The following is a 23,447-nucleotide window of genomic DNA, read 5'->3' on the forward strand; positions in this document are numbered from 1 at the left end:
TCATGAATCCAGGGATTTAAAATCTCTGGATTCATGTAACCAAACAAGCCCTAAACAAATCACACTTCTGAGATTTCATGAAAAAATTTAATTTTTTTCTACTTTTTTTCCTGCCTCACCTTTATTCCAACAAACAAACGATACCTTAGGGAAGAGGGTTGCAGTTAAAGGGGGAGATTGCACATATCGTTGCAGATAAATGGGTATTTGCAAAGTAGAAAATTCGTTGACAGATTTGATTTAAAAATAAATGGGGGCATTGGTAGTTGTAGAAATGGAAAAGCTTCTACCAAAGAAAGAAGAATAATAGCAACTAGCAACACAAGTAATGGTCAAGATGCCAATTGACATTAGAGAAGGAAAGAAAGATACTGTAGTGGTTACTTTTGAAAACCTGGACTCAGGATCCAATTTAGTAGATTGAAACATACCATGGTTAGTTTTGTAAAATGAAACTCAGAACTGATTAATCATGTGGTTTTTCAAAAAATTTATCTTATCTAGGTGAAATACTTATTTACATTAGAGTTTTTTACGTGTGGATTTCTTTAGTGGATCACAAATTAATGTTGGGTCTCTTTAATGCAATATATTACATGTGAGTCCTAACCAGACTAACATCGTTAGTTGTCGTCAAGTATATTCAAATTTCAAACGTGGAGAGACAAAAAATGCCCCTTAATACATTGTGTGATTATATATTTTTTTTTCAATTTTTTTTTTATATATAGATTTTTTTAATCAAATAATTAATGCATAATGGCCAATTATCTCTTTTTAAAAATGTATTAAATCAAACAAAGCATAAAAAACTCAACATTATATGTATGTTTAAAAGCATAAAAGTTAATTTACAAAGGCCCAAGATAAAATTGGTCTACAATTTGGATTGTATAGCCAAATAGGTACAATTATTATGCATAAGTCGAGTCCAGCTCTCTGAAATTGCTTCTTACAACTTCAGTGAAAGCCCCTCTTACATTTCTGCAGAACTCAACTGCATATTAATTCCCTGTTGAATGAAAATGGACAATGTAAGTTAATAGGGAAAGAAATTTGGGCCTAGCAACGCGTAAGCCTATCCAAAGCCCAATCAAAAGATTTGGGCTTGTTCTAGTGCTAGATTCTGAATTCCAGGCCCATGGTAAACCATAATGGAAGAAGTGTGACAAAATGGAAGGAAAATCATTTAACTTTCACAAAATAGGGTTGATCATTATAGAAGGTTTGAGGAGTCAAACTCAAGACCTAATGCTTTTAGTTGATGTGACCTAATGCTTTTAGTTGATGTTACCTTGCCAATTAGACAGCTTTTCAATCACAAAAAGTTAGAATGCCATGACTAACATATCATCTATGGGAGGATCAATTTATTGATGCATCATGAACATCATGGTAAGATTTCTATTATATACCCATAGAGATTTGGGTTTGATGTTTAATAAGCAATATAGTGATTCATCCAAGGTAAAACATTTCGGCAAAATTTGCTGAAAAATCGGTGAATTTCGCTTGGTTTGGTGAGTGGCGAATAGAAACACTCACTAAAAAGCGAAATTACTAAATCTAGCCGAAAATCGCTGAAAAATTGTTGGAAAATGACCGAACCAACAAAATATTGGTAATAATCGCCGTCAAACTTGAGTAATATTGCCGTCAAACGACCAATTTCAAAAAAGCAGCCAAGAAAGCTCATCTCCGTGTTGAGTTTGTTGTGAGGTCCAAATCATTCCTTTAAAGTTTGAAAAAGAAGATGAGTGCCATCTCTTTTGCAGTTTTGCCTTCCATCACTAAATTACCCAAGTGAAGAAGATGGAGATGAGTTTTTGATATTTCTCAAAAGGATGAGTGGATGACTATGAGACTACATGTGGTACTGATTAAACCATAACATTGTTTAAAAAATAGGTAAAAGATTACTAAACGTTAAAATGACATGAGTAAGTTGACTATCAAGTCTTATTTTATCATTTTTTAATATTTTGTATTGACAATCTAGTTTGTAGAATATATCAATATTTTATATTTTAAAACTTTAACTGACATGACATGACATGTGAAAAAGACTAACTTTCGCCCCTTAGTCTCGCAAGGATACATTGTATTGTTAGCGTATATGTCGGCGAAATCGAGTTTTTGTCAATTCACCTAGTTTGACACATAGCTAACCGGCAAACTTGGACGAAATTTCGCACCTTAGATGCATCACAAGATAAGCACTCCCTAGGAAGCAGAAGATGTGGTGGATGATATAATGGACATCAAACATAGACTGCCTAGGATATCGTCTTCCTATGCCATGTTAGAGAGACAAATTTTTGCGTGGACTTCCTAGTAGGCTATGCGAGAACCGCTACTGAGGCACACTTTAGTCCTAGTAACCTCCCTCCTAGTTTGTCTGCCCTTGTTTTACAGAAACTAGAGGAAAACATTATCAAATATTATCATTTATTTCTTACTTTTCTTCATATATATATATATATATATTTTATAATAAAAACAACGGAGTCAAGGACTCAAAGAGATACTAAAAGGAAGCAACATTACAATCCGCCTGAAGGATCTCCTCCAACCCGTGGGGAACATCCTGAAAGAACATCCAAGAGCACTCCAAATCGAGTGGAAACTTAGACATCCAATCAGCAGCCTTATTAGCAACACGTCCAACATATACGCATCGCGTACTCACCATCTCATGCAGCAAAACACTAATTTGCTCAACTAAACGACCAAATCTCCCATGATCCACACAACATGGATCCAAAAGCTCTATTGCTTTCCGGGAATCCGACTCCAACTGTAGCGGCAAGAGATGACTACTCACCGCCAACTCCAAACCTTGGCAAATGGCTTCAAGTTCCGCTTAAAAGACACAACTTGACCGAACCCTTCTAACAAAACCACCAATAAAACGACCAGCAGAATCGTGAAATAAACCACCAATGTGAACATCTGCACCCTTACGTCGAAAGTCAGCATCCACGTTTCCTTTAATCCAACCACCAGGAGGAAACCTCCACCTCAAAGACACTCCAGAGCCTACCGACTGCTTGAAACGAGCACAGGAAGCCCATGCATCTACCACCGATTTTCCATATTCTAAAGCTAACTGTCTTCCATTATATATGTATGCATATATGTATGCATTACAATAGTACTCAAAATCATAAACAACTGGGGGAGAACAAGTATATATGAATCCAAAGAAAACCCAAATCCACCTTATTATTATGCTTTCCTACATAATTCGCATTACAATGATCTATAATCTCTCTTGAGGGTTCTCAAGCAAATCTACATTGAAGAAGCTCTGAACATATCCAAGCACTTTTCTTTTGCAAGTCCTCTATCCCAGAACTTGGTGTAGTACTCATAATAAGTGAAGCTTCTGTAGATGGCAGGGTGTTCTTCATCCACTAGAGCTTCTGCAGGTTTGATCACAGCATCAGGTGATGGGCTATAAAAAGTTGGGATTGAGATCCTCCCTTCATTGCAGTTTAACACAGCCCTATGGAGCACACTCTTGTACCTTCCATTGCTCAAGTACCTCCATTTGATCACCAATATTGATGATGAAGGTATTAGGAATTGGGTTGACAGCAACCCACTTGCCATTCTTGAAGACTTGCAAACCTGGGACATTGTCTTGGAGAAGTATTGTGATTACATTTGGGCCAGCATGGATGGGTAATCCATATGCAAGGTCTGGTTGTGGACATGGAGGATAATAATTGAGAGCCATATGTTGTGCATGTTTCTGTAATACTGTGTTTATGTAATCACTTTCCAAACCTAAGCTCTCAGAAATTGCTTCAAGCAACTTCAGTGCAAGGTTTCTCACATCTGTGCAATACTTTGCTGCATATTCCCTTTCAGCGAAAACAAAGAAGAAGTATGAAAAATGTTGGGAATAGATGCATAATCATGAAGAAGAATACAAGCAAAATATTCAAGGATTTTACTATGGTTCAATGAACTTGCCCACATCTACAGAAGAAAAAGAAATTCTGCTATTTTCTGAAATTTTCACCACCATGGGTAGAGCTACATTGGGACAGGGGTCATGCATGTCCCCTCCCCCCCCCCCCCCCCCTCCCCTTTAATTTTTTAGAATTTCCCCATTTTCTTTCAAAAACTTTGAAATTTTCCTATGACCCTTTTGCCATGTTTAAAATATCGATACTTGACCCCCAATTGGAGAAACTTTTTAATGATATAGATAAGAGAAATTTTCAGCGCCACCCCTTGAATTATCCAATTTATCAATCAGGCTCCTTGTAGCGTGTTAGTGAAATCAAATTTATGTGGTGATGTATGCAAGTTAATTTTTTCAAGAAGACAAAAATACCCTTGAACGTAAAAAACCTAAAGTTAACTTGTCTTCCTCTTTCTCTACCACCTATAACCACTCATTATTCTCTTTTATTCTTGCATGTTTATGATTTATATTTTAGCACTAATATTATTGTTTTTTGTTTTACTCTCCTTTGCCATCTTCTTTCCATAGAATGTGGGGCACTTTGGAAATGAATAAATATAAACAATCTGAGACTAACAGTGTTAGTAATAAGGGGTTTGATTGATAAATTGGATAACTAATAGAAGGTAACTCAAGAGGTGGTACTGAAAATTTCTCTAAAGATAATAGGTAGAATATTCATTACGTTCAGTGTAAAATATTGGTATTTAGATCCTTCCAATGTTAAACCCTGGCTCCACCTTATTCACCACTGTCATATCTTACAAATTGCGACATTTTGTTTGCCCTATTTTCTAGGTTATCCACTGAGGCTATTTATAACGAAACTCAAAACCAATCAAAACCCAAATGCTTTAAGAAGCTAGCAAACCAGGTTACAACCTGTAAGAAGTGGGACACAAACCTGAAAGATGGAGGATTAGAAGGCGATTCATGAATATAGTCATCGAGAGGGTAACAATGGAGTCTCAGATAATCTCTCCAACTTGCAACTGGTTCTGTACTCACATTGAAACTAGTTGAGAGCCGCAAGGTCTTGGAAGGATCACTGGAGTAGATCTTCAACCTCTCTCCTTCAGGCAACTGGAAGAACTCCTTGGATACCCTTAAAATGTCATCTGTCACACTTTCTGGTACTCCATGGCTCTTAACCTATTTTTTAACACAAACAGCAGAAGGATTAATCAGTTGCATGCATACCCAGATCAAGAAATTAAAGATCAAAAGAGATAAAAAGTCACTTCATACCCGAAAGAAACCATAACGTTCACATGCTCGGCCAATTTCTTTTACTGTATCAGAACGGTAAGGACCATTGAGTCCTTGAAGATCAATGAAAGGAATTTCGTGATCAGAGGTTTGAACATCAAGAAGATTTGGCCGGTCGGAGATTGGTCGAACATAATTCGAAGGGACTTGGCGGATGCCGGTCTTCAGAAGATCAGTCAACAATAATTTTGTGTTAGTCATCTTGAAGTTGGAATGCTCGATCAGCTACCATGTCTGGAGATGATGGTCATCTTGTTTATAGCTTCTATACGGGTTGGGTCTTAGATCTCCAGTGTGACACAATAGGGTGTTCAGCATATACCAATGGTTTGGAATTTTCAATCATGGGTTTAACACATAGATGTAAAATCCATGACATTCAGAGCCGTTGGATGTGTGTGGTGAACATGCTGGCATAACAGTGATACCACACAGGAACTAAATCCTGCATGAGTTATCTGGATAGAGTAAATGTGGACCAGAGCATGCGATGTAAGAAAAGTAGGGGAGAAAATTTATTACATTAAATCATATCCTGAATGTGGTTTCCAGCTCCATAGATATCCAATATCTCCTGCCCACCTCAAGCTTCTGGAAATCTTTTACTCTTCGTATGAAATGATTTGCTTTTTGATTGATTTCTTTCCCCTTTTGGTTTCATCTTGGCTGTATAGCTAGGATCCTTATGGGCAAGAATCATTTTTGCTGTCTTTCTACAGTTATAGTAGATACTCTTAGCTGGAGATGAATTTGAATTTCTGAATTACTTCCTTTTATCGTGTTGAATAACTTTTTATAATTGTAATAGGCACAAGCTGTTGAACTTGAAGAAAATCTGACAAGATTCAAATCAGTATTTAAATGGTTTCCTTGAGGGTGAAACACTATTATATATACCATCTTTCACGAAAAAGTGTTGATTATTGTCAATTGAACCAACCTTTCGATGATTAATTGTACAAAAAAAAAAACCTTTCAATGATTATTAGGAATATTTGTGGCAAAACACCCAAAACCCTTGTTACCACTTCCTCTTTGGCTTATGAGGCTAGGGTTGTTCCTAAGAATCTAAAGTCGATCAAACTCCTACAAGTATGCTTAAGATAGATTCTACGGATGATACTCACAAGGGCTTTAACCGATGGATTACACTTTCTACAAACCCTGGTGGATATTTTGTGTAATCTCAAATTCTTATCTTCATGGGAATCTACATGATGAAAACTACAAGAGTCCTAGAAGATTGATGAATAAGGACTCCGATTCTATATAAAAATCATGTACATAACTCATTAATATAGTGTAAACATCTCAAACTCTCCCATGGATGTAGATTGCATTCAACCAAACCATATAAACATTGGTCTCTCTCTCTCTCTCTCTCTCTCTCTCTCTCTCTCTCTCTCATCATTGCCATAGTTTCTAGCATGACATCAAAGCACCAGGTTCTTTCTTCCCTCCTTGCTTCGCTTCCCTAGCTCCCTCAACAATCTTCTTGCTATTAAGCTCACGGAGAGCAACTATTTGTTGTGGAGATCCCAACTTGTTCATCTTTTGAACACTTATGAGTTGTTTGACATTGTGGATGGCTCCTCAACATGCCCACCTACCACAATCACCATTGAATAAAACTATGTTCCTTTGTGCAAGCCGAATCTAAATTATAACAAGTGGATTTGTTAGGACTGACTTCTCGTGTTTTGGCTTATTGCCTCTCTATTTGAACCTGTCCATGCTCAAGTCTTTGGGTGTTCTACTACCAAAGAAGTCTTGCATCACCTTGAAACTAACTATACAACACCCTCTGTGGCGAAAATTATGCAACTCCGTCTTCAACTACAACACATGAAACGAGGAGTAGTAGCATTCATGACTACTTCCTTAGCATTAAGTCCAAACTCTACAAACACTGTATCTACATGATGACAACTATAAGAGTCCTAGAAGACTGATGAACAACGACTCTAACTCTATATAAGAAGTCATGTGCACAACTCATTAACATAGTGAAAACATCCCAAACTCTCCCAGTGGATGTAGAGTGCATTCAACTGAACTCTCTCTCTTTCTCTCTCCACCATTGCCACGGTTTCTAGCAATGATAAATCAATCTCTTCAATATTGTTGTAGAGGATTCAAACTCATTGTTCTCCTCTAGCATTGGTTGCAAACTTGTAGGCGACACTTTTGAAAACTCCATTTACCGATAACATACCTATTGTGCTGAAACTCCATACCCTTATTCAAAAAGTAAAAATGGAAGAAAAATGTCTAAAATGATTTTGGGACAAATTTTTGTTGGAACTTCATGTTGCAACTCTTCCCAGACAGATTACTGTAGCATCCTCTTCTATAAAATGTCTAATTCTACTACCAAATTTTCTTATTTCTATTGATCTCCAAAGATGAGGTAAGATAGCTATATATGTTGAGGAAGCTCTGAACATATCCAACCGAGAAAGCCCCACCCAATTGAAAACCACCGCCATATAACAAATTTTCGGTTTCATGTAGGGTGGGGCCGGTGGGTGATTTCTGGCAAGGTCAAAGAAGGAGATGGGTGAAGAGGAAATCCCTTCTCCTACTTCTGTAGTAATTTTTGAGGGCATTTTATTCATTTAATATTAAAGTTTAAATTGCTATTATGAGAAACACCTAAACAAAGAAGGATAAAATTGGTATTTGGAATTTTTATTTATTGGTGATATCATCATTTAACCTAATTCTTAACAACAAGTAAGCATTTGTAATTGATTTTTTTCTCAGGGGCAGTAGATGCAACTAATTGCAAATCTAGGGGGTCTATGTGTAATTTTCCTGCTCTGAACATATCCAAGCAAGTAGCTATGTTGAGGAAGCTCTGAACGTATCCAAGCAGGAATCCCCAAAGGTTTTACCACCACAAAATCGGTGGGCCCCACAGCTGAAAATTTAAAAAAAAAAAAAAAAAATCCCATCACCCACCCCCTGGCCCCCTGTATTTTGGGGGTGGAAAAGCCGTCTTTGTGCTCCCCGACCGGGTCGCAGATCCGGACTCTCCAAGCAGTTCTCAATTGCAAGCCCCCGATTCCAGAACTTGGTACAGTAGTCGTTAAGTGAAGCTTCTGTAGAGCAGAGGGCGTTCTCTTCATTAACCAGTTCTTGTGCAGGTTTGATCACAGCATCAGGTGATGGGCAATAGAATGTTGGGACTGAGATTCTCTCTTTATTACAATTTACCATAGCCCTGTGGAGCACAATTTTGTATCTTCCATTACTGAGTACCTGTAAAGATAAACAAAGAAACAACATAATAAATCTTTAAGAATCAATTAATTTGTGACAAAGCATTTATCTTTAAATTATATCTGACCATCACCTCAATTTGATCACCAATATTGATGATGAAGGTGTTTGGAATGGGGTCTACAGCAATCCACGTACATGCCATCCTTGAGGACCTGCAGACCAGGAACACCGTCTTGGAGAAGAATTGTGATTACATTTGGATCTGGATGGATGGGTAATCCATATGTTAGCTCTGGTTGTGGACCAGGGGGTAGTAATTGATGGCCATATGTTGAGCATGTTTCCGTAATGCCTTATTTATGTAACTGCTTCAAGCAATCTTAGTGAAAGCTCTCTCACATTTGTGCAGTACTCAGCCACAATTTCTCTGTTAAACAAATCAAAGTAGAGTAAGGGTTTACTGTTTGCCCTTCCAAAAATTAGTTATAACGTGCAGGAAGGGAGATGACAGACCTGAAAGAGGAAGGATTAGAAGGCCATTCATGAATATTGTCATCAAGAGGGTAACAATGGAGTCTCAAAAAATCTCTCCAATTTTCTGTTGTCTCTGTCTTCACATTGAAACTTGTTTGAGAGCCGCACAGCGCTGTAAGGATCATTGAAGTGGACCTTCAACCTTTCTCTTTCAGGCATTCTGAGAAACTCCTTGTCTACCCTAAACGTGTTATCTGTCACCCTCTCCGGTAATCCATGGTTCTTCACCTGTATATTAATACTATGTTCAAGAAATTAATTACTGTTCGAGAGAGAGAGAGAGGGGGTCATTTCATACTTGAAAGAAACCATAATATTCACAAGCTTGCTGAATCTCTTTGATTATAAGAGAGTGATTAGGACCGTTGAACCCTTTTGGAGATCAGTGAAGGGAATTGAGATGCGACAGGTCTGAACGTCAAGAAGATTTGGCCGTTCGGAGATGGGTCGGAAATACCTTGAAGCTAGGGACATGGCGGATGCCGGAGTGGAACTGTGGAAGGACAGTCGATAATACCTTTGCCGAATCCATAGAGGAGTTTTATCAAACAAATTGATAGCAGATCAGCACCCTCACAGCATTCTTAGAGCATCTACCCAAGCAACTGATGCCTGATGGATCAATTGTGACGTTACCCAGGTGACATCAGGGGCTATACGTTGATGATATTGACATCATTTATGGGTGAAATTACGAAGTGACGAGATTTTCCATCTGGGTACTGGGTAGGACAGGTGACAAGTGGTCCATGCACGTCACGGACAGTATGAGATTGATGTTGCAGGTGTAACCATTAACGCAATTGAAGACGATCTACCATTTATGGAAAGACGTGTGACACCACATGACTTGATTAGTTGTTTGTATTATCCTGGATGATTGTGACACGATATGATATTAAAGAACGGGACTCTTTTGAATGCGATTGAAGGGACTGTTACCGTGTCTATTTCTGAGCCATTCATTTATTTGAAGACGTGTAACATGTTAAAATAAAATGTTGACTTCCATTTACAAGTACACTATTCTTTTATAAATTTAATCTTTAACTGTTTGATTTCACTTACAAATGAATTTTAATCATTTAATATGATATCATGATACATTTCATACATTTTCAAGAAAATTGATGATCCATTACTAACAAGGAAATTGACTGGATAAAATTTTAGATTGAAGGTGGTTTAGGACAAGGTTTAAAGTATCGGTTCACATAGTATAGTATCGGCCAATAGGTATTGCATACTATAGATACAATACATACCGATATATTTCTGAAAATTTATTTTTCCATATCATATCCCAAGCCTGTCAATGTATCGGCCAATACATGCCGATATGATGCGAGACACTGTAATGTTTCTTTTTTAAACATAAATAAATCGATACAAACGCAACATATTGTGCGATACATAACAAAACGATACGATATGAGGATACGTATCTTATTTATTTTGGCTTAAATATAGCTGGACAATCGTGAAATAAATCCAACCAGTGAATTTATTAAATTAAATTTGAACCACTTATGATGGGCAATCCAGATTTAATCCTACCAAATTTAATGATAGTATTAGTTAATACAGGGTTGGTAGAGTGGTAAGATCTATACTTCTCAGTGGAGACGTCATGGGTTCGACCCTTTAAGATGACAAAGCTCCCTCTGAGAATGAAATCGAGGTGTGCTTATATGATTTGTGCCGTTGATACACCTGGGAACACAAAAAAAATAATAATAATAAATAAATAAATAAATAAAATAATGGTAGTATTTTTTATTAGTATATTTAGCTAGCCAAGCAATTTGCACAGCTGTTCAACCACCCCTTTTCCTTTTATTTTTGGAAAAATATGTTTAATTTGTCGAATGTATCAATTATGATGGTAGTGATACGAGGAGATATAGATTGATACAGGCTTCAAAAGGTGGAGAATCGTTCTCTATCAACAATTCTTGATTGCAAACATCTTAAGCGGTTGTTCGGGTACTTCGACAAGGATGGAGATGGCAAGATATTGGCAATAGAGTTACAAAGTTGTGTGAGAACTGTGGGAATGCTCAGGCTCAACCAACCTCCATGGACTAAATTGAGTGGTTTTTCACTGCCCAAATTTGGAGGATGTTACATTAGTTAATACATCAATTAATATAGGAGATTTTGACAAGTTCATCTTTCAATTGTTACAAGGACTCTAGCACTCAAACATCGTCAAAACAGGCAGCAAGTACAAAGAAGAATGGCTCATTTGTGCGTGATTGAAGCATCCATCCCCTAGCCAACGGCTAAGACCATCCTCAACCGCTCTTAAAGAGATGTAAAATATTATAATATGGTAATAATTGTACCTAAAATGGCTTTAATCCTACTTTCTTATATTCATAATGGGCATTCATTTTGCTACTATTTAGGTTGACCTTCCTAAATGTGTGGGTTAAGAGATGTCAAGTTGAAGAGGTTTTTTTTTTTTTTTTTTTTCCCCTCTTTGGGGTCATCATCAAATTAGTCACAAAGACCATGAGGCCCATCGGCAATGGATGGGAAGGGAGGAGGGGAAAAGTGTGGATGAATGAAAGTTTGAACATAAAACCTCTTTGGTCTTACTACCTATATATGGGAAGCTGCTACCACTCTGTGCTAAAAGCACATCCATTATACACTAAGAACCTCACCCACCGCACAACACTTATCATTTGCTATTTTTTGGGCAAAACGTATGAGACGGCAACATACCATGTATGGGTTTTATTATGATGACAACAACAAGAACAACTGTCCCAACTAAATGGGGTCGACTATATGGATTTTTGCCCTCCAATCAGCTCTATTTGAGGTTATGATAGATACAAGGCCTAAACTATGTATATCATTTCTCACCACTTCTCCTAAGGTTATTTTAGGTTTGCCTCTTGCTCTTCTAGCTCCTTCAATTTGGGTTTTATCACTTCTCCATACATGGGCATTTATGGGCCCCCATTTAACATGGTTGTGCCACTTCAAACAACTTTCTCGTAGCTTATCACTTATGAGTGTAACTTTGAGATCAACTCTAATATGATCATTCATTACCCTATCCTTCCTAGTTTTGCCACTCATCTACCTTAGCATCCTCATCTGCGATACTGACTTTATCTATATGATTATTTTTAATAGCTCAATACTTTGCACCTTACATCATAGCTGGTTAAATGATGGTCCTATAGAATTTTTCCTTTAAACTTTAATGGAATATATCGATCACACAAGAACTCGGACGTACACTTCATCCACCCTATTTTGATTCTTTGGGAAACATCATCCTCTATATCACCTCTTTTATTTATAATTGATCCAAGGTACCTAAAACAATCACTCTAAGGAATCTCCTTATTGTCAAGTTTCACCAACTCATTGTCTGCTTGGTCATGACCAAAGTTACAAACTAGATATTCTGTCTTTGTTCTACTTAGTTTAAAGCCTCTTAATTAAAAAGTTGTTCTTCATGATTCTAACTTTGTATTAATTCCGACTTGAGTCTCATTTATCAATAGAATATCATTAGCAAAAAGTATACACTAGGGAACCTCGTCTTGATGTCTTTGGTAATTCATTCATTATAAGTGCAAATAGATATGGATTTAAAGTTGATCATTGATGTAGCTCAACTGTAATTGAGAATTTATTACTTTATCCCCCCCCCCACTATTCTTACACTTGTCATTGAACCATCATATATATCCTTAACTATGTCCACATATTTACTTGCTACCATTCTTTCTCTAGTATTTGCCAAATTAATGCTCTAGGAACTCTATCATAAGCTTTTTCTATATCAATAAATACCATATGAAGATACTTCTTACACTCTTTATACTTTTCCATAAGTCCCCTAATTAGGTAAATAGTCTCTATCATAAATCTTGTTGGTATAATGGTTCTTTGTAATTGAGGTTAAGTGTCTCAAATGGGTTTCAATTACTCTCTCCTATAATTTCATAGTATGACTCATTAGTATAATGCCTCTATAGTTATTACATCTTTGAATATCTCCTTTCTCTTTAGAAATTGGAACTATAATGCTTCTCCTCCATTCATTTGGCATTTTCCCTATGCTTGTAATCTTATGAAAAAATTTAGTCAACCAAGCTAGCCCGTGGGTTTCTAAGCTCTTCCATACTTCTATTGGATTTCATTAGAATTTTGTATCTTGTCTAGTTTCATCCTCCTCAGTGCTTCTTTTACTTCGAAAATCAAAGTCTCCATATATTTGTTCAAAAAATCAATACCTTGGTGGATGATGTAATCGTTTGAATCACAAATACTTTAAGTGTGCTTGTTTTGCAAAATAGAGAAATAGATTTTCCATCTCTTCTTCATGTCCTCATCATATACTAATATTTTACCATCTCCACTTTTAATACATCTAATATGGCCAATATCTCTAATCTTCCTATCCCTTATTTTAGCCATCTTATAAATAGATTTTTTTCCCCTTCCTTAGTGTCCAATTTATTATACAACTCTTCATACTTCTTCTCCTTTGGTTTTCCCACAATTTTCTTAGCTTTATTTCTAGTCAATCTATACCTTTGAAGATCCTCAACATCCTTAGTAATTTGTCATATTTTAAAACTAGTTTTCTTATTTCTTATGGTAGCTTAAACCTCACTATCCCACCACCAAGTCTCTCTATAAGAATGAAGTTTTCCTTTTGATCCACCTAGGACATCTTTAGCCACCTTCTTGATACAGTTGGCCATCTCATTCCACATTGCATTAGTGTCCCCCTCAAAGTCTCACTTTCCTTGTTTGAGTATTTCATTAACGAACGATTTCAAGCACTTTCTTTTAAACCCCCTTAAGCTAGGTGAACGCCATTTTAAGTTTTGGGAGTTAGACACATATCCAAGACCCAAGCATGTGTGCGAAGCTCTAGACACCCCGGGCCCCCCGATTTTAACTTTTTATAATTCCAATAATTTTTCACTTTTATATTACTTTTCTTCATTTTTCCAGTTTTTTCCATCTTATCATAGGATATGTTACTAGTTTGCACCTTTTTTTATATGTTTTGGGGTTAGAAAAAATATTATAAATCCAAGACTAACCCCAAGTCCCTATGTTCTGTGTACGTTAACCTCCCTCGCTCTTTTCTTCCTTTTTTCTCTTCGTCTTTCTTCCTAGGTATTCTTCTTCCCTTCTATAAGCATGAGTTGGGGAAATTGGGGGAAAAAAACCCCCCCACATAGGTACTCTCCCCCCCCCCCCCTTTTTTTTTTTTTTTTTTTTTTTTTTTTTTTTTTTTTTTTTTTTTTTTTTTTTTTTTTTTTTTTTTTTTTTTTTTTTTTTTTCTTTTTTTTTTTTTTTTTTTTTTTTTTTTTTTTTTTATTAATTTTTTTTGTTATAATAACAAACCACCTTTTTTTTTTTCTCTTTTACTTAATTTTTATTTTTTCTTTCTTTTTGTTTTTTTTTTGTTTTTTTTTTTTTTTTTTTTTTTTTTTTTTTTTCTTTTTTTTAAAATATCATTTTTTTTCTTTTTTTTTTTTTATAATAAAACCCCCCTCCCCCCCCCCCCCCCCCCCCCCCCCCCCCCCCCCCCCCCCCCCCCCCCACCTTGTTTGCACAACAATCTATCAATCCTTCTAGTTAAAAAAAAAAAATCTATTTATAATGTCCACCTTTGAAGGAAACTAAATGCTCCATTTATCTTATTATGACAAAACACAATAAATCTTCCAATCTACATTTACAAACCTTTCAGCACTTGTCAGTACCTCGTAGATAATTTGGTTTAGTAACCATAGAATCTACACACCTATCTTTTTTTCTTTGGGTAGTTCTCCAGGAGAAAAGAGAACCACTCAACAGAAATTCGAGGTAACTCTGTTTGCAGGATCACCTAAAAACCCAGAAGTGGATCTAAAAAGAACATCGAAGACTCCCTCAAAAACCAAGGGTATCCTTGACATCTACTAGTAGCAACATTGGCTTCTCTAGATATATGAGTGACCGAAACTTGCATAAACAACTTTAGGATGATTTTCATGTCATCCACTAACCTCATAGTGAAGAAACATACTAAAGCAATCCCACCTCCAGTCACCCTCACCATCAACATGTTTGGCAAATCTTCCAATTGGCAATTTTGGAGCACACCTAGGCACTAAAAGACCAGTTTCAACATAAAGACTAGAATTGTACTATTCATCAAACGCAGAACATAAGCGTATATAAATGCCGAGTTCTAAGCCCATTAGTGATGATAGGAATCAGGGATTCAGAAGGAAATCAAGCTAAATCCTTGATCCCAAAAAACATTGGCCTGGTTCAACTGACTTGGCGTCATTTTCGGGAGGAGGAGAATAGATGACGAGAGGGAGGGAAATAGAGATACAGGAGGGAGGTGTAACTTGAAGAGAACAAAATAACAAGATAGATGAGGCTCTACCATTCTACAATAAGCAGCAAAATGGAATGGGTGACAAAATGGGGTTCTGGAAACTTCGTACTTCAAAGAATAGAAGTCCAGGAGATGTTGCAACTACGACTAATTAAATATGATAATAAAATGGGAAAAAGAAATGCAGACACACAGCATCTCACTAGCACAAGAATTCCAACTAATCACTGTTTTAACCTTGAATCTCCTTTCTTCTTCTTTCTTTTGTAACCATTAGCCTCTCAGTTATTAAAATGAAGAAGGTGAACTAATCCCTGTTTTAACCTTGAATCTCCTTTCTTCTTCTTTGTTTTGTAACCATTAGCCTCCCAGTCCCAGTTATTAAAATGAAGAAGGTGGGTTTGGCAAGGGAAGTTTGCATTTACGTCAGGAACGAACATGGTAGGGTGGGTGGGTGGGTGATCACAATAGAATGAATGTTTGCTGTGTTTATATCTAAAAGAACTGAAAAGAATTGTCACGCCTGGTTGGGTACTTGTAATTAGGCCACACCAAGTCTTAAGAGCTTGGATCGTGACATGACACATCCATCTTCCATTTGAATTAAGAGGAAGTTAATAAATTACTCCGTTTGCAAGTATTAAAAACTATATTCTCGACCATTTATGGTGAACCCGCTAAATTCTTGTCATATTCATTGATCGCAAATAATTTTTTGGAACTGAGGTTTGTCCAGAACAATTATAGATGAATCCAAATAAAACAAAATATTGCATTATTATTATGCTTTCATACATAATTTGCCATACGGAGATAATCTCTCTTGAGGGTTCTCCAGCAGATCTACATTGAAGAAGCTCTAAACATATCCAAACACTTCTCATTTGCAAGTCCTCTATCCCAGAACTTGGTGTAGTACTCTTCATAAGTGAAACTTCTGTAGATAGCAGGGTGTTCTTCATCCACTAGAGCTTCTGCAGGTTTAATCACAGCATCAGGTGATGGGCAATAAAAAGTTGGGATTGAGACCCTCCCTTCATTGCAGTTTAACACAGCCCTGTGAAGCACACTCTTGTACCTTCCATTGCTAAGTACCTCCATTTGATCACCAATATTGATGATGAAGGTATTAGGAGTTGGGTTGACAGCAACCCACTTGCCATTGTTGAAAACCTGTAAACCTGGGACATTGTCTTGAAGAAGTATTGTGATTACATTTGGGTCTGCATGAATGGGTAATCCATATGCAAGGTCTGGTTGTGGACATGGAGGATAATAATTGAGAGCCATATGCTGTGCATGTTTCTGCAATACTGTGTTTATGTAATCACTTTCCAAACCTAAGCTCTCAGAAATTGCTTCAAGCAACTTCAGTGCAAGGTCTCTCACATCTGTGCAATACTTGGCCGCATATTCCCTGTTCAACCAAAAGAAAAAAAAAATATACATGTTGGGAACAAATGCACAATCATGAAAAAGAATACAAACAAAATAATCATAATATTTACTGTGGTTTGGCAAAATTGCCTACATCCACTAGAGTAAAAAGAAATGCAACTATTCCTGAAAACTTCTCCACCATGACATAGAAGGGGGGGGCTTTTATTGAAATTTCTTTTTTTTTTCTCTTTCCTACTTTTTGAAATTTCTTCTATAGTTCTCTTTGCATGTGTGAAATATTAGCACTTACCTCCCCCCTCTTAGTCCCTAGAAATTTGAACTTTCCCTCTTACCATGTGAAAATTATTAGTACTTGGCCCCCAATTAGAGAAAGTTTTTAATGATAAAGATAAGGAAAATTTTCAACGCCACCCCCTAAGATATCCAATTTATCACTTAGACTCCTTGTAGAGGAAAAAAGTATGGAGTTTTTTACGTGTGGATCCTCTTATTGGACCACAAATTAATGTTAGATCCCCTTAGTGCAATATATTACGTGTGAGTCCTAACTTGCCTGACATCATTAGTCGCCGTTAAGTATATTCAATTTTCAAACGTAGAATGACCATGTTATTATATATTTTTTCTTTTTTGGATGTATATAATTTTTTTATCATATAATTAATGCTTAATGATCAATTTTCTCTTTTTAAAACTATATATTAAGACAATGTATTAAATAACTAGAGGGACACTTTAGTCATTTCACATTTGAAATTTGAATATACTTAACAACGATTAATGATATTAGTCTGGTTGGGACCCACACATAATATATTATATTAAGGGGACCTAACATTAATTTATGATCCACTAAAGGGACCCACACGTAAAACACTCAAAAATATCTCAGTAACCCCCTATACGGTTAGAAAATCAAAGTTATGTGCTGATGTAAACAAGTTAGATTTTTTCAAAAATATAAGAACATCATTGAACCCCCCCCCCCCCCAAAAAAAAAAAAAACCCTTATGCTTGACTTGTCTTCCTCTTCCTCTACCATCTATAACTATTACTCTTCTTCCATTCCTGCATCTTTGTGATTTTATTCTCGCACAAATCCCCCCATCCTCTTTGCCATTTTCTTTCTTTAGAATGTAAAAATTGTTATATTAAAAATAGGGGATAACAAGGCTATATGCTTAGTTGCTGAAATTCGAAGCCTATATACTTCTCGAGGCCATGTTAGATTTAGTCATGTGAGGCGTCAAAATAACAAGGCTGCTGATTGGTTGTCTAAGAGGCGGCTAATTGAAAAAGATGATCTGGTATTTTTCAATGATCCCCCGCAGGAAATGACAGACATCCTTAGAGAGGATTGTCTCAAGAGTTGTGCTCTAGTTTGATTTGTTTTGTTTTTTTGGGTCTTTTGACCCCGTTTTGTAAAAAAAAAAAATAAAAAACAAAAAAGGGATAACTCAGGGGGTGGTGCTAAAAATTTCTCTAAAGATAATCAGTAGAAAATTTATCGTATTCTGTGTGAAATATAGGTGTTTGAGCCCTCTGATATTAAACCGTGGCACATCTCTCATATCTAACATAGTGTTACCATTTGCTTGTTTTATTTTCTAGGTTATCTCACTGAAACTAAAACTCAAAACCCAAAACCCAAATACTTTGAGAAGCAAACCAGGTTACAAATTAACCTATATAAGAAGTGGGACAACAAACCTGAAAGATGGAGGATTACAAGGCCATTCATGAATATAGTCATCAAGAGGGTAACAATGGAGTCTCAGATAATCTCTCCAACTTGCTACTGGTTCTGTATTCACATTGAAGCTAGTTGAGAGCCGCAAGGTCTTGGAAGGATCACTGGAGTAGATCTTCAACCTCTCTCCTTCAGGCAACTGGAAAAACTCCTTGGATACCCTCAACATGTCATCTGTCACACTTTCTGGTACTCCATGGTTCTTAACCTATTTAAAACACGAACAGCAGAAAGATTAATCAGTTGCATGCATACCCAGATCAAGAAATTAAAGATCAAAAGAGATGGAAACTCAATTCATACCCGAAAGAAACCATAATGTTCACATGCTTGACCGATTTCTTTTACTACTTCAGAATGGTTAGGACCATTGAGTCGTTGAAGATCAATGAAAGGAATTGAGTGATCAGAGGTTTGAACGTCAAGAAGATTTGGCCGGTCGGAGATTGGTCGAACATAATTCGAAGGGACTTGGTGGATGCCGGTGTTCAGAAGATCAGTCAACAATAGTTTTGTATTAGTCATCTTGAAGTTTGAATGAAAGCCCTAAAATTGAATCTCGATCGGCTACTGTATCTGGAGACGATCTGCTCATCTTGTTTATAGCTTCTATGCATGTTGGATCTTAGATATCCAGTGTTGCACAATAGGGTCTTCAGCATATATCCAATGGCTTGGAGTTTTCAATCATGGGGTAGTGAAATTCTGATATTCAGAGCCGTTGGATGTGTGTGGTGAACATGCTAGCCTAACAATGATACCACACAGGAACTAAATCCTGCCTGAGTATCTAAATATAGTAAACGTGGACCAGTGCATGTTGTAAGAAGAGGATGGGCGAAAATTTATTACATTAAATTGTAGGATCATACTCTGAATATGGTTTCCAGCTCACCTCAAGCTTATCTGGAAATCTTTTTACCATTCATGTGAAATGATTTAAATACCTAACAGCTTTTTCATTGATTTTCTAACCATTTTGGGTTTCATCTTGGCTGGATCCTTACGGTCATGAATCATTTTTGCTGGCTTTTGTAAATACCCTTAGCTGGAGATGAATTTGAATTTGAATTTATGAGTTACTTCCTTTTATCGTGTTGAGTAATTAACCTTTCATAATTGTAAGATACAAGTAGATGTTGAAGAAAATGTGATAAGATTCAATCACCATACCCCCACCAAAAAAAATAGAAAAAAAAAAAAAAAAAAAAAAAAAAAAAAAAAAGGAAGAAGAAGAAGAAAGAAAATATTTAAATTGTTATAAATAATATTGATTGTGGATGTTCATCACTTCTTAAAGAAATCATATCAAAATATGTAACTTCCAAATGAAGATCTTTACCATCTTAACTTGCTATTTTGGTGATCCTCATTCCCATATTAACTTAAGATCTTAGCAATCCATCATTCCATATCAAAATCATCTTATTATGTGCGAGAATCATATATTGTATTTCTTTGTAGACTCTGATATTTATATATTAGAGAAGATGTTAGTTTCATTATAAATATGTAATGAATAATTCAATAGAATAGTTGGAACTCATCTTGTACTAATTTTCTTCTTTGTATTTAATATATTTTCTTTATTTTATAACACGTTATTAGCACGACTTCACTCAAGGTATTGCATTTTGAGAAAAAGACGACAGACTATGTATTATTATGTTTTCACTTTCAAGATGAAAAGGATGATCGACATCCCCGCGTATTTCTATAAACAATGGAGTTTGCCTTGTCTATCTTGTAAAATAAGTGCATTGTGATTAAGGTATGTGATTTATTTAATATAAGAGTCAAACAAATTATAAGATATTTATTGCCTTAACAATTGTAGTTGTCATTAACCAATTTCAACATGATGATTTTATTTTTTGTATATGGTTGTTTTTAGTTTTGTACCATAAATATTGTTGAATATGCTTGAAGTTGCAACATTTTAAACTGTAAATGAATATTGTTCTACAGATGCACATAAAGTTGCAAGATTTGAAACTATAAATGAATATAGTTCCGCAGATGCACATAAAGTTGTAAGATTTAAAATTGTAAATAAGTATAGTTCTGCAATTTTTAAAATTAGATATCAATTGAAATTATGTGGAGAAAATATTATTAATGATGACTTACTGGAAATATTTTTTTTCCAACTTTTCATGCTTTAAATGTGCTATTACCATATCAATATCATAAAAAAGAGTTTTAAGAAATACTTTGAATGATATCATGTTTTTTTGTGGCTGAGTAAAATAAGGGACTATAAATGAAAAATCATGAAGCTTGTCCTATTGGTTTTGCTCCATTTGTGAATGCAATAATTCATGATAAACTTAAAAGAAGACAAAATTATAATTATGGTTATGACTGTAGAAGTCGACCAGGCAAAAAATAGAATATTTATCATTCTTATGATGAAAATAAATAAGATAATAATAAGGATTCTCAATGTGACTCTTCAAGGAGTTAAAGATAATATTTGTCATTGATGTGACATGAAATATCATTAGACATGTATTTGTCGTACTCCACAATATTTCGTTAAGCTTTGTCAAGCTTTAATATATGATGCGAAAAAAAATTGATTTTGATAGTTTTTTTTTGGCATGACCGGTCGGACCATCCCGGATCAAGTATGATGCGAAAAATTATTGAAAATTAATTTGTCATCTATTGAAGAATCTTAAAATTCTTCAATTAAGTTAAGTGAATTTTCTTGTGCTGATTGTTCTCAAGGGAAATCTATTATTAGATATTCACCAGCTAAAATTGAAATTGAACATTATGCGTTTTTAAAACGTATATAGGGTGAAATATATGGGGTTCATTCACCTATCATATGAACCATTCAGATAATATATGATTTTAGTAGATGCATCTATAAAATGGTCACATATATGTTCATTATGAACTCACAATTTGTTATTTGCGAGATTGTTTGCTCAAATAATTAGATTAAGAGCACAATTTATGGATTATAAGATAAAGACAATTTGTCTTGATAATGTTAATGAATTTACATTTCAGGCTTTATGATTCTTGTATAATAACTGAGATCACAGTTAAATAGCCTGTTGCTCATATTTATATCCAAAATGGTTTGATAAAATTATTTATTAAATGTCTCCAATTAATAGCCAAACCATTGTTAATGATAACAAAGTCCCGTCTCAACATGGAAATATATTATATGCAACATCATTTGTATGCATCAGGCCAACAAGTTGTTATAAATTCTCCCCATTACAATTGGCTTATGGTTAGAGGTCAGAAGTCAGAAGTCAGATTTCTTATCTTAGAATTTTTAGATGTGCGGCATATGTTCCAATTATTCTACCATAACGCACAAAGATGATTCTCCAAATAAAGATGGGACTATATATTGGATATGAATCTCCTTATATAATTCAATATCTTGCCAATGACTGGAGATTTATTTAAAGCAAGACTTGTTGATTACCATTTTGATAAATTAGTTTTTCCAACATGAGGGGGAGAGAATAAACAGTTGGAAAAAGAGATTGATTGGAATGCATAATTATTATCTTATTTAGATTTTCACACTAAGTAATGTGAACCTGAAGTTCAAAAGATAATGCATTTACAAAGTATTATGAATCAACTATTAGACTTCCTGACCTGCTAAGAGTTACTAAATCTCATTTTTCAGTTGCAAATGCTCCAATTTGGGTTAATGTCTCGGCAGGACAATCTATCAATGCAAATGAAATTAAACCACGTTTAAAACTTGGATTGCCAATTGGTTCCAATGATAAAATCCTAGAAAAAAGAAAGGAGTAAATAATCAAGATGATCATAATATGCAGAAAATCGATTATGAAAATCCTGAATACATAACTATCTATAAAACCCCAGAAGATGTTCAGTTACCTAAAAATAATGAAATGATCTCAATTAGTTATGTCATTACAGGAAAGAGATGGAACCGAAAAGATATAGTTGTCGACAATATTTTTGCCTATTATGTTATTGTTGAAATAATGCAACAAGATGAGGATCTTGAACATAAATTTGTTGATGAATGTAAATGAAGAAATGATTGACTAAAATGGAAAGACGCAATTCAAACATAATTAAATTCGTTCGAAAAAGTAAAGTTTTTGGACCTGTAGTCCAAATATCTGAAGGTATAAAGCTAGTGGGATATAAATGAATTTTTTTGCGAAAATGAAGTAAGAAAAAGAATGAAATTGTAATATGTAAAGAATGAATTGTGGTACGAGAATTTTTGCATAGGCTTGTCATTGATTATATGGAAACATGTTTTCATGTGGTGGGTGTAATCTCCTTCAGTACATGAAATTTTTTATATGCGTCTAAGAGATATTATTACAACCTATTTATATGGCTCACTCGAGTGTGAAATTTATATAAAAATACCTAAATGATTCAAAATGCCTGAAGCACATAAAAATTCTTTTGAAGTTTGTTCAATAAAGCTTCAGAGATGATCATGACATATATGGTATAATCTCTTTAGTGGATATTTACTAAATGAAGGGTATAAAATGATCCAATTTATTATTGTACATTTATTAAATGATATGAATCTAATTTTGTTAATAAGTGTATATGTTGATGACTTAAATATCATTGGAATTCCTGAAGAGCTTCCAAAAGTAGTTGACTATTTGAAGAAAGAATTTGAAATGAAAGATCTTGGAGAGACAAAGTATTGTCTTAATTTGCAAATTGATCATTTAACGAATAGAATATTAGTACATCAATCAACTTCAATAGAGAGGGTTTTGAAGCGATTTTACATGAATAAAACACATCAATTGAGTACCTCGATGGTTGTGAGATCGCTTGACATAAAGAAAGATTCATTTTTAATTATAAAAAAAACAATGTAAAATTTCTTGGTCCTGGAGTATCATATCTCA

The 23,447-nt window shown here is 35.2% G+C and overlaps 3 pseudogenes; all 3 read right to left on the reverse strand.

Annotated features, from left to right (window-relative positions):
- Positions 1–2,863: 2,863 nt before the first annotated feature.
- On the reverse strand, positions 2,864–5,449 carry LOC149012843 (protein DMR6-LIKE OXYGENASE 2-like; annotated as a pseudogene).
- A 2,105-nt stretch (positions 5,450–7,554) lies between these two features.
- Positions 7,555–9,542, reverse strand: LOC149012844 (protein DMR6-LIKE OXYGENASE 1-like; annotated as a pseudogene).
- Positions 9,543–16,235: 6,693 nt separating this feature from the next.
- On the reverse strand, positions 16,236–19,068 carry LOC149012845 (protein DMR6-LIKE OXYGENASE 2 pseudogene; annotated as a pseudogene).
- Between the last annotated feature and the right edge of the window lie 4,379 nt (positions 19,069–23,447).

The sequence above is a fragment of the Hakea prostrata genome, chromosome 6 (genome assembly GCF_041222555.1).
Source record: "Hakea prostrata isolate BN-2017 chromosome 6, UWA_Hpros_2, whole genome shotgun sequence".
In the NCBI taxonomy this organism is placed as follows: domain Eukaryota; kingdom Viridiplantae; phylum Streptophyta; class Magnoliopsida; order Proteales; family Proteaceae; genus Hakea; species Hakea prostrata.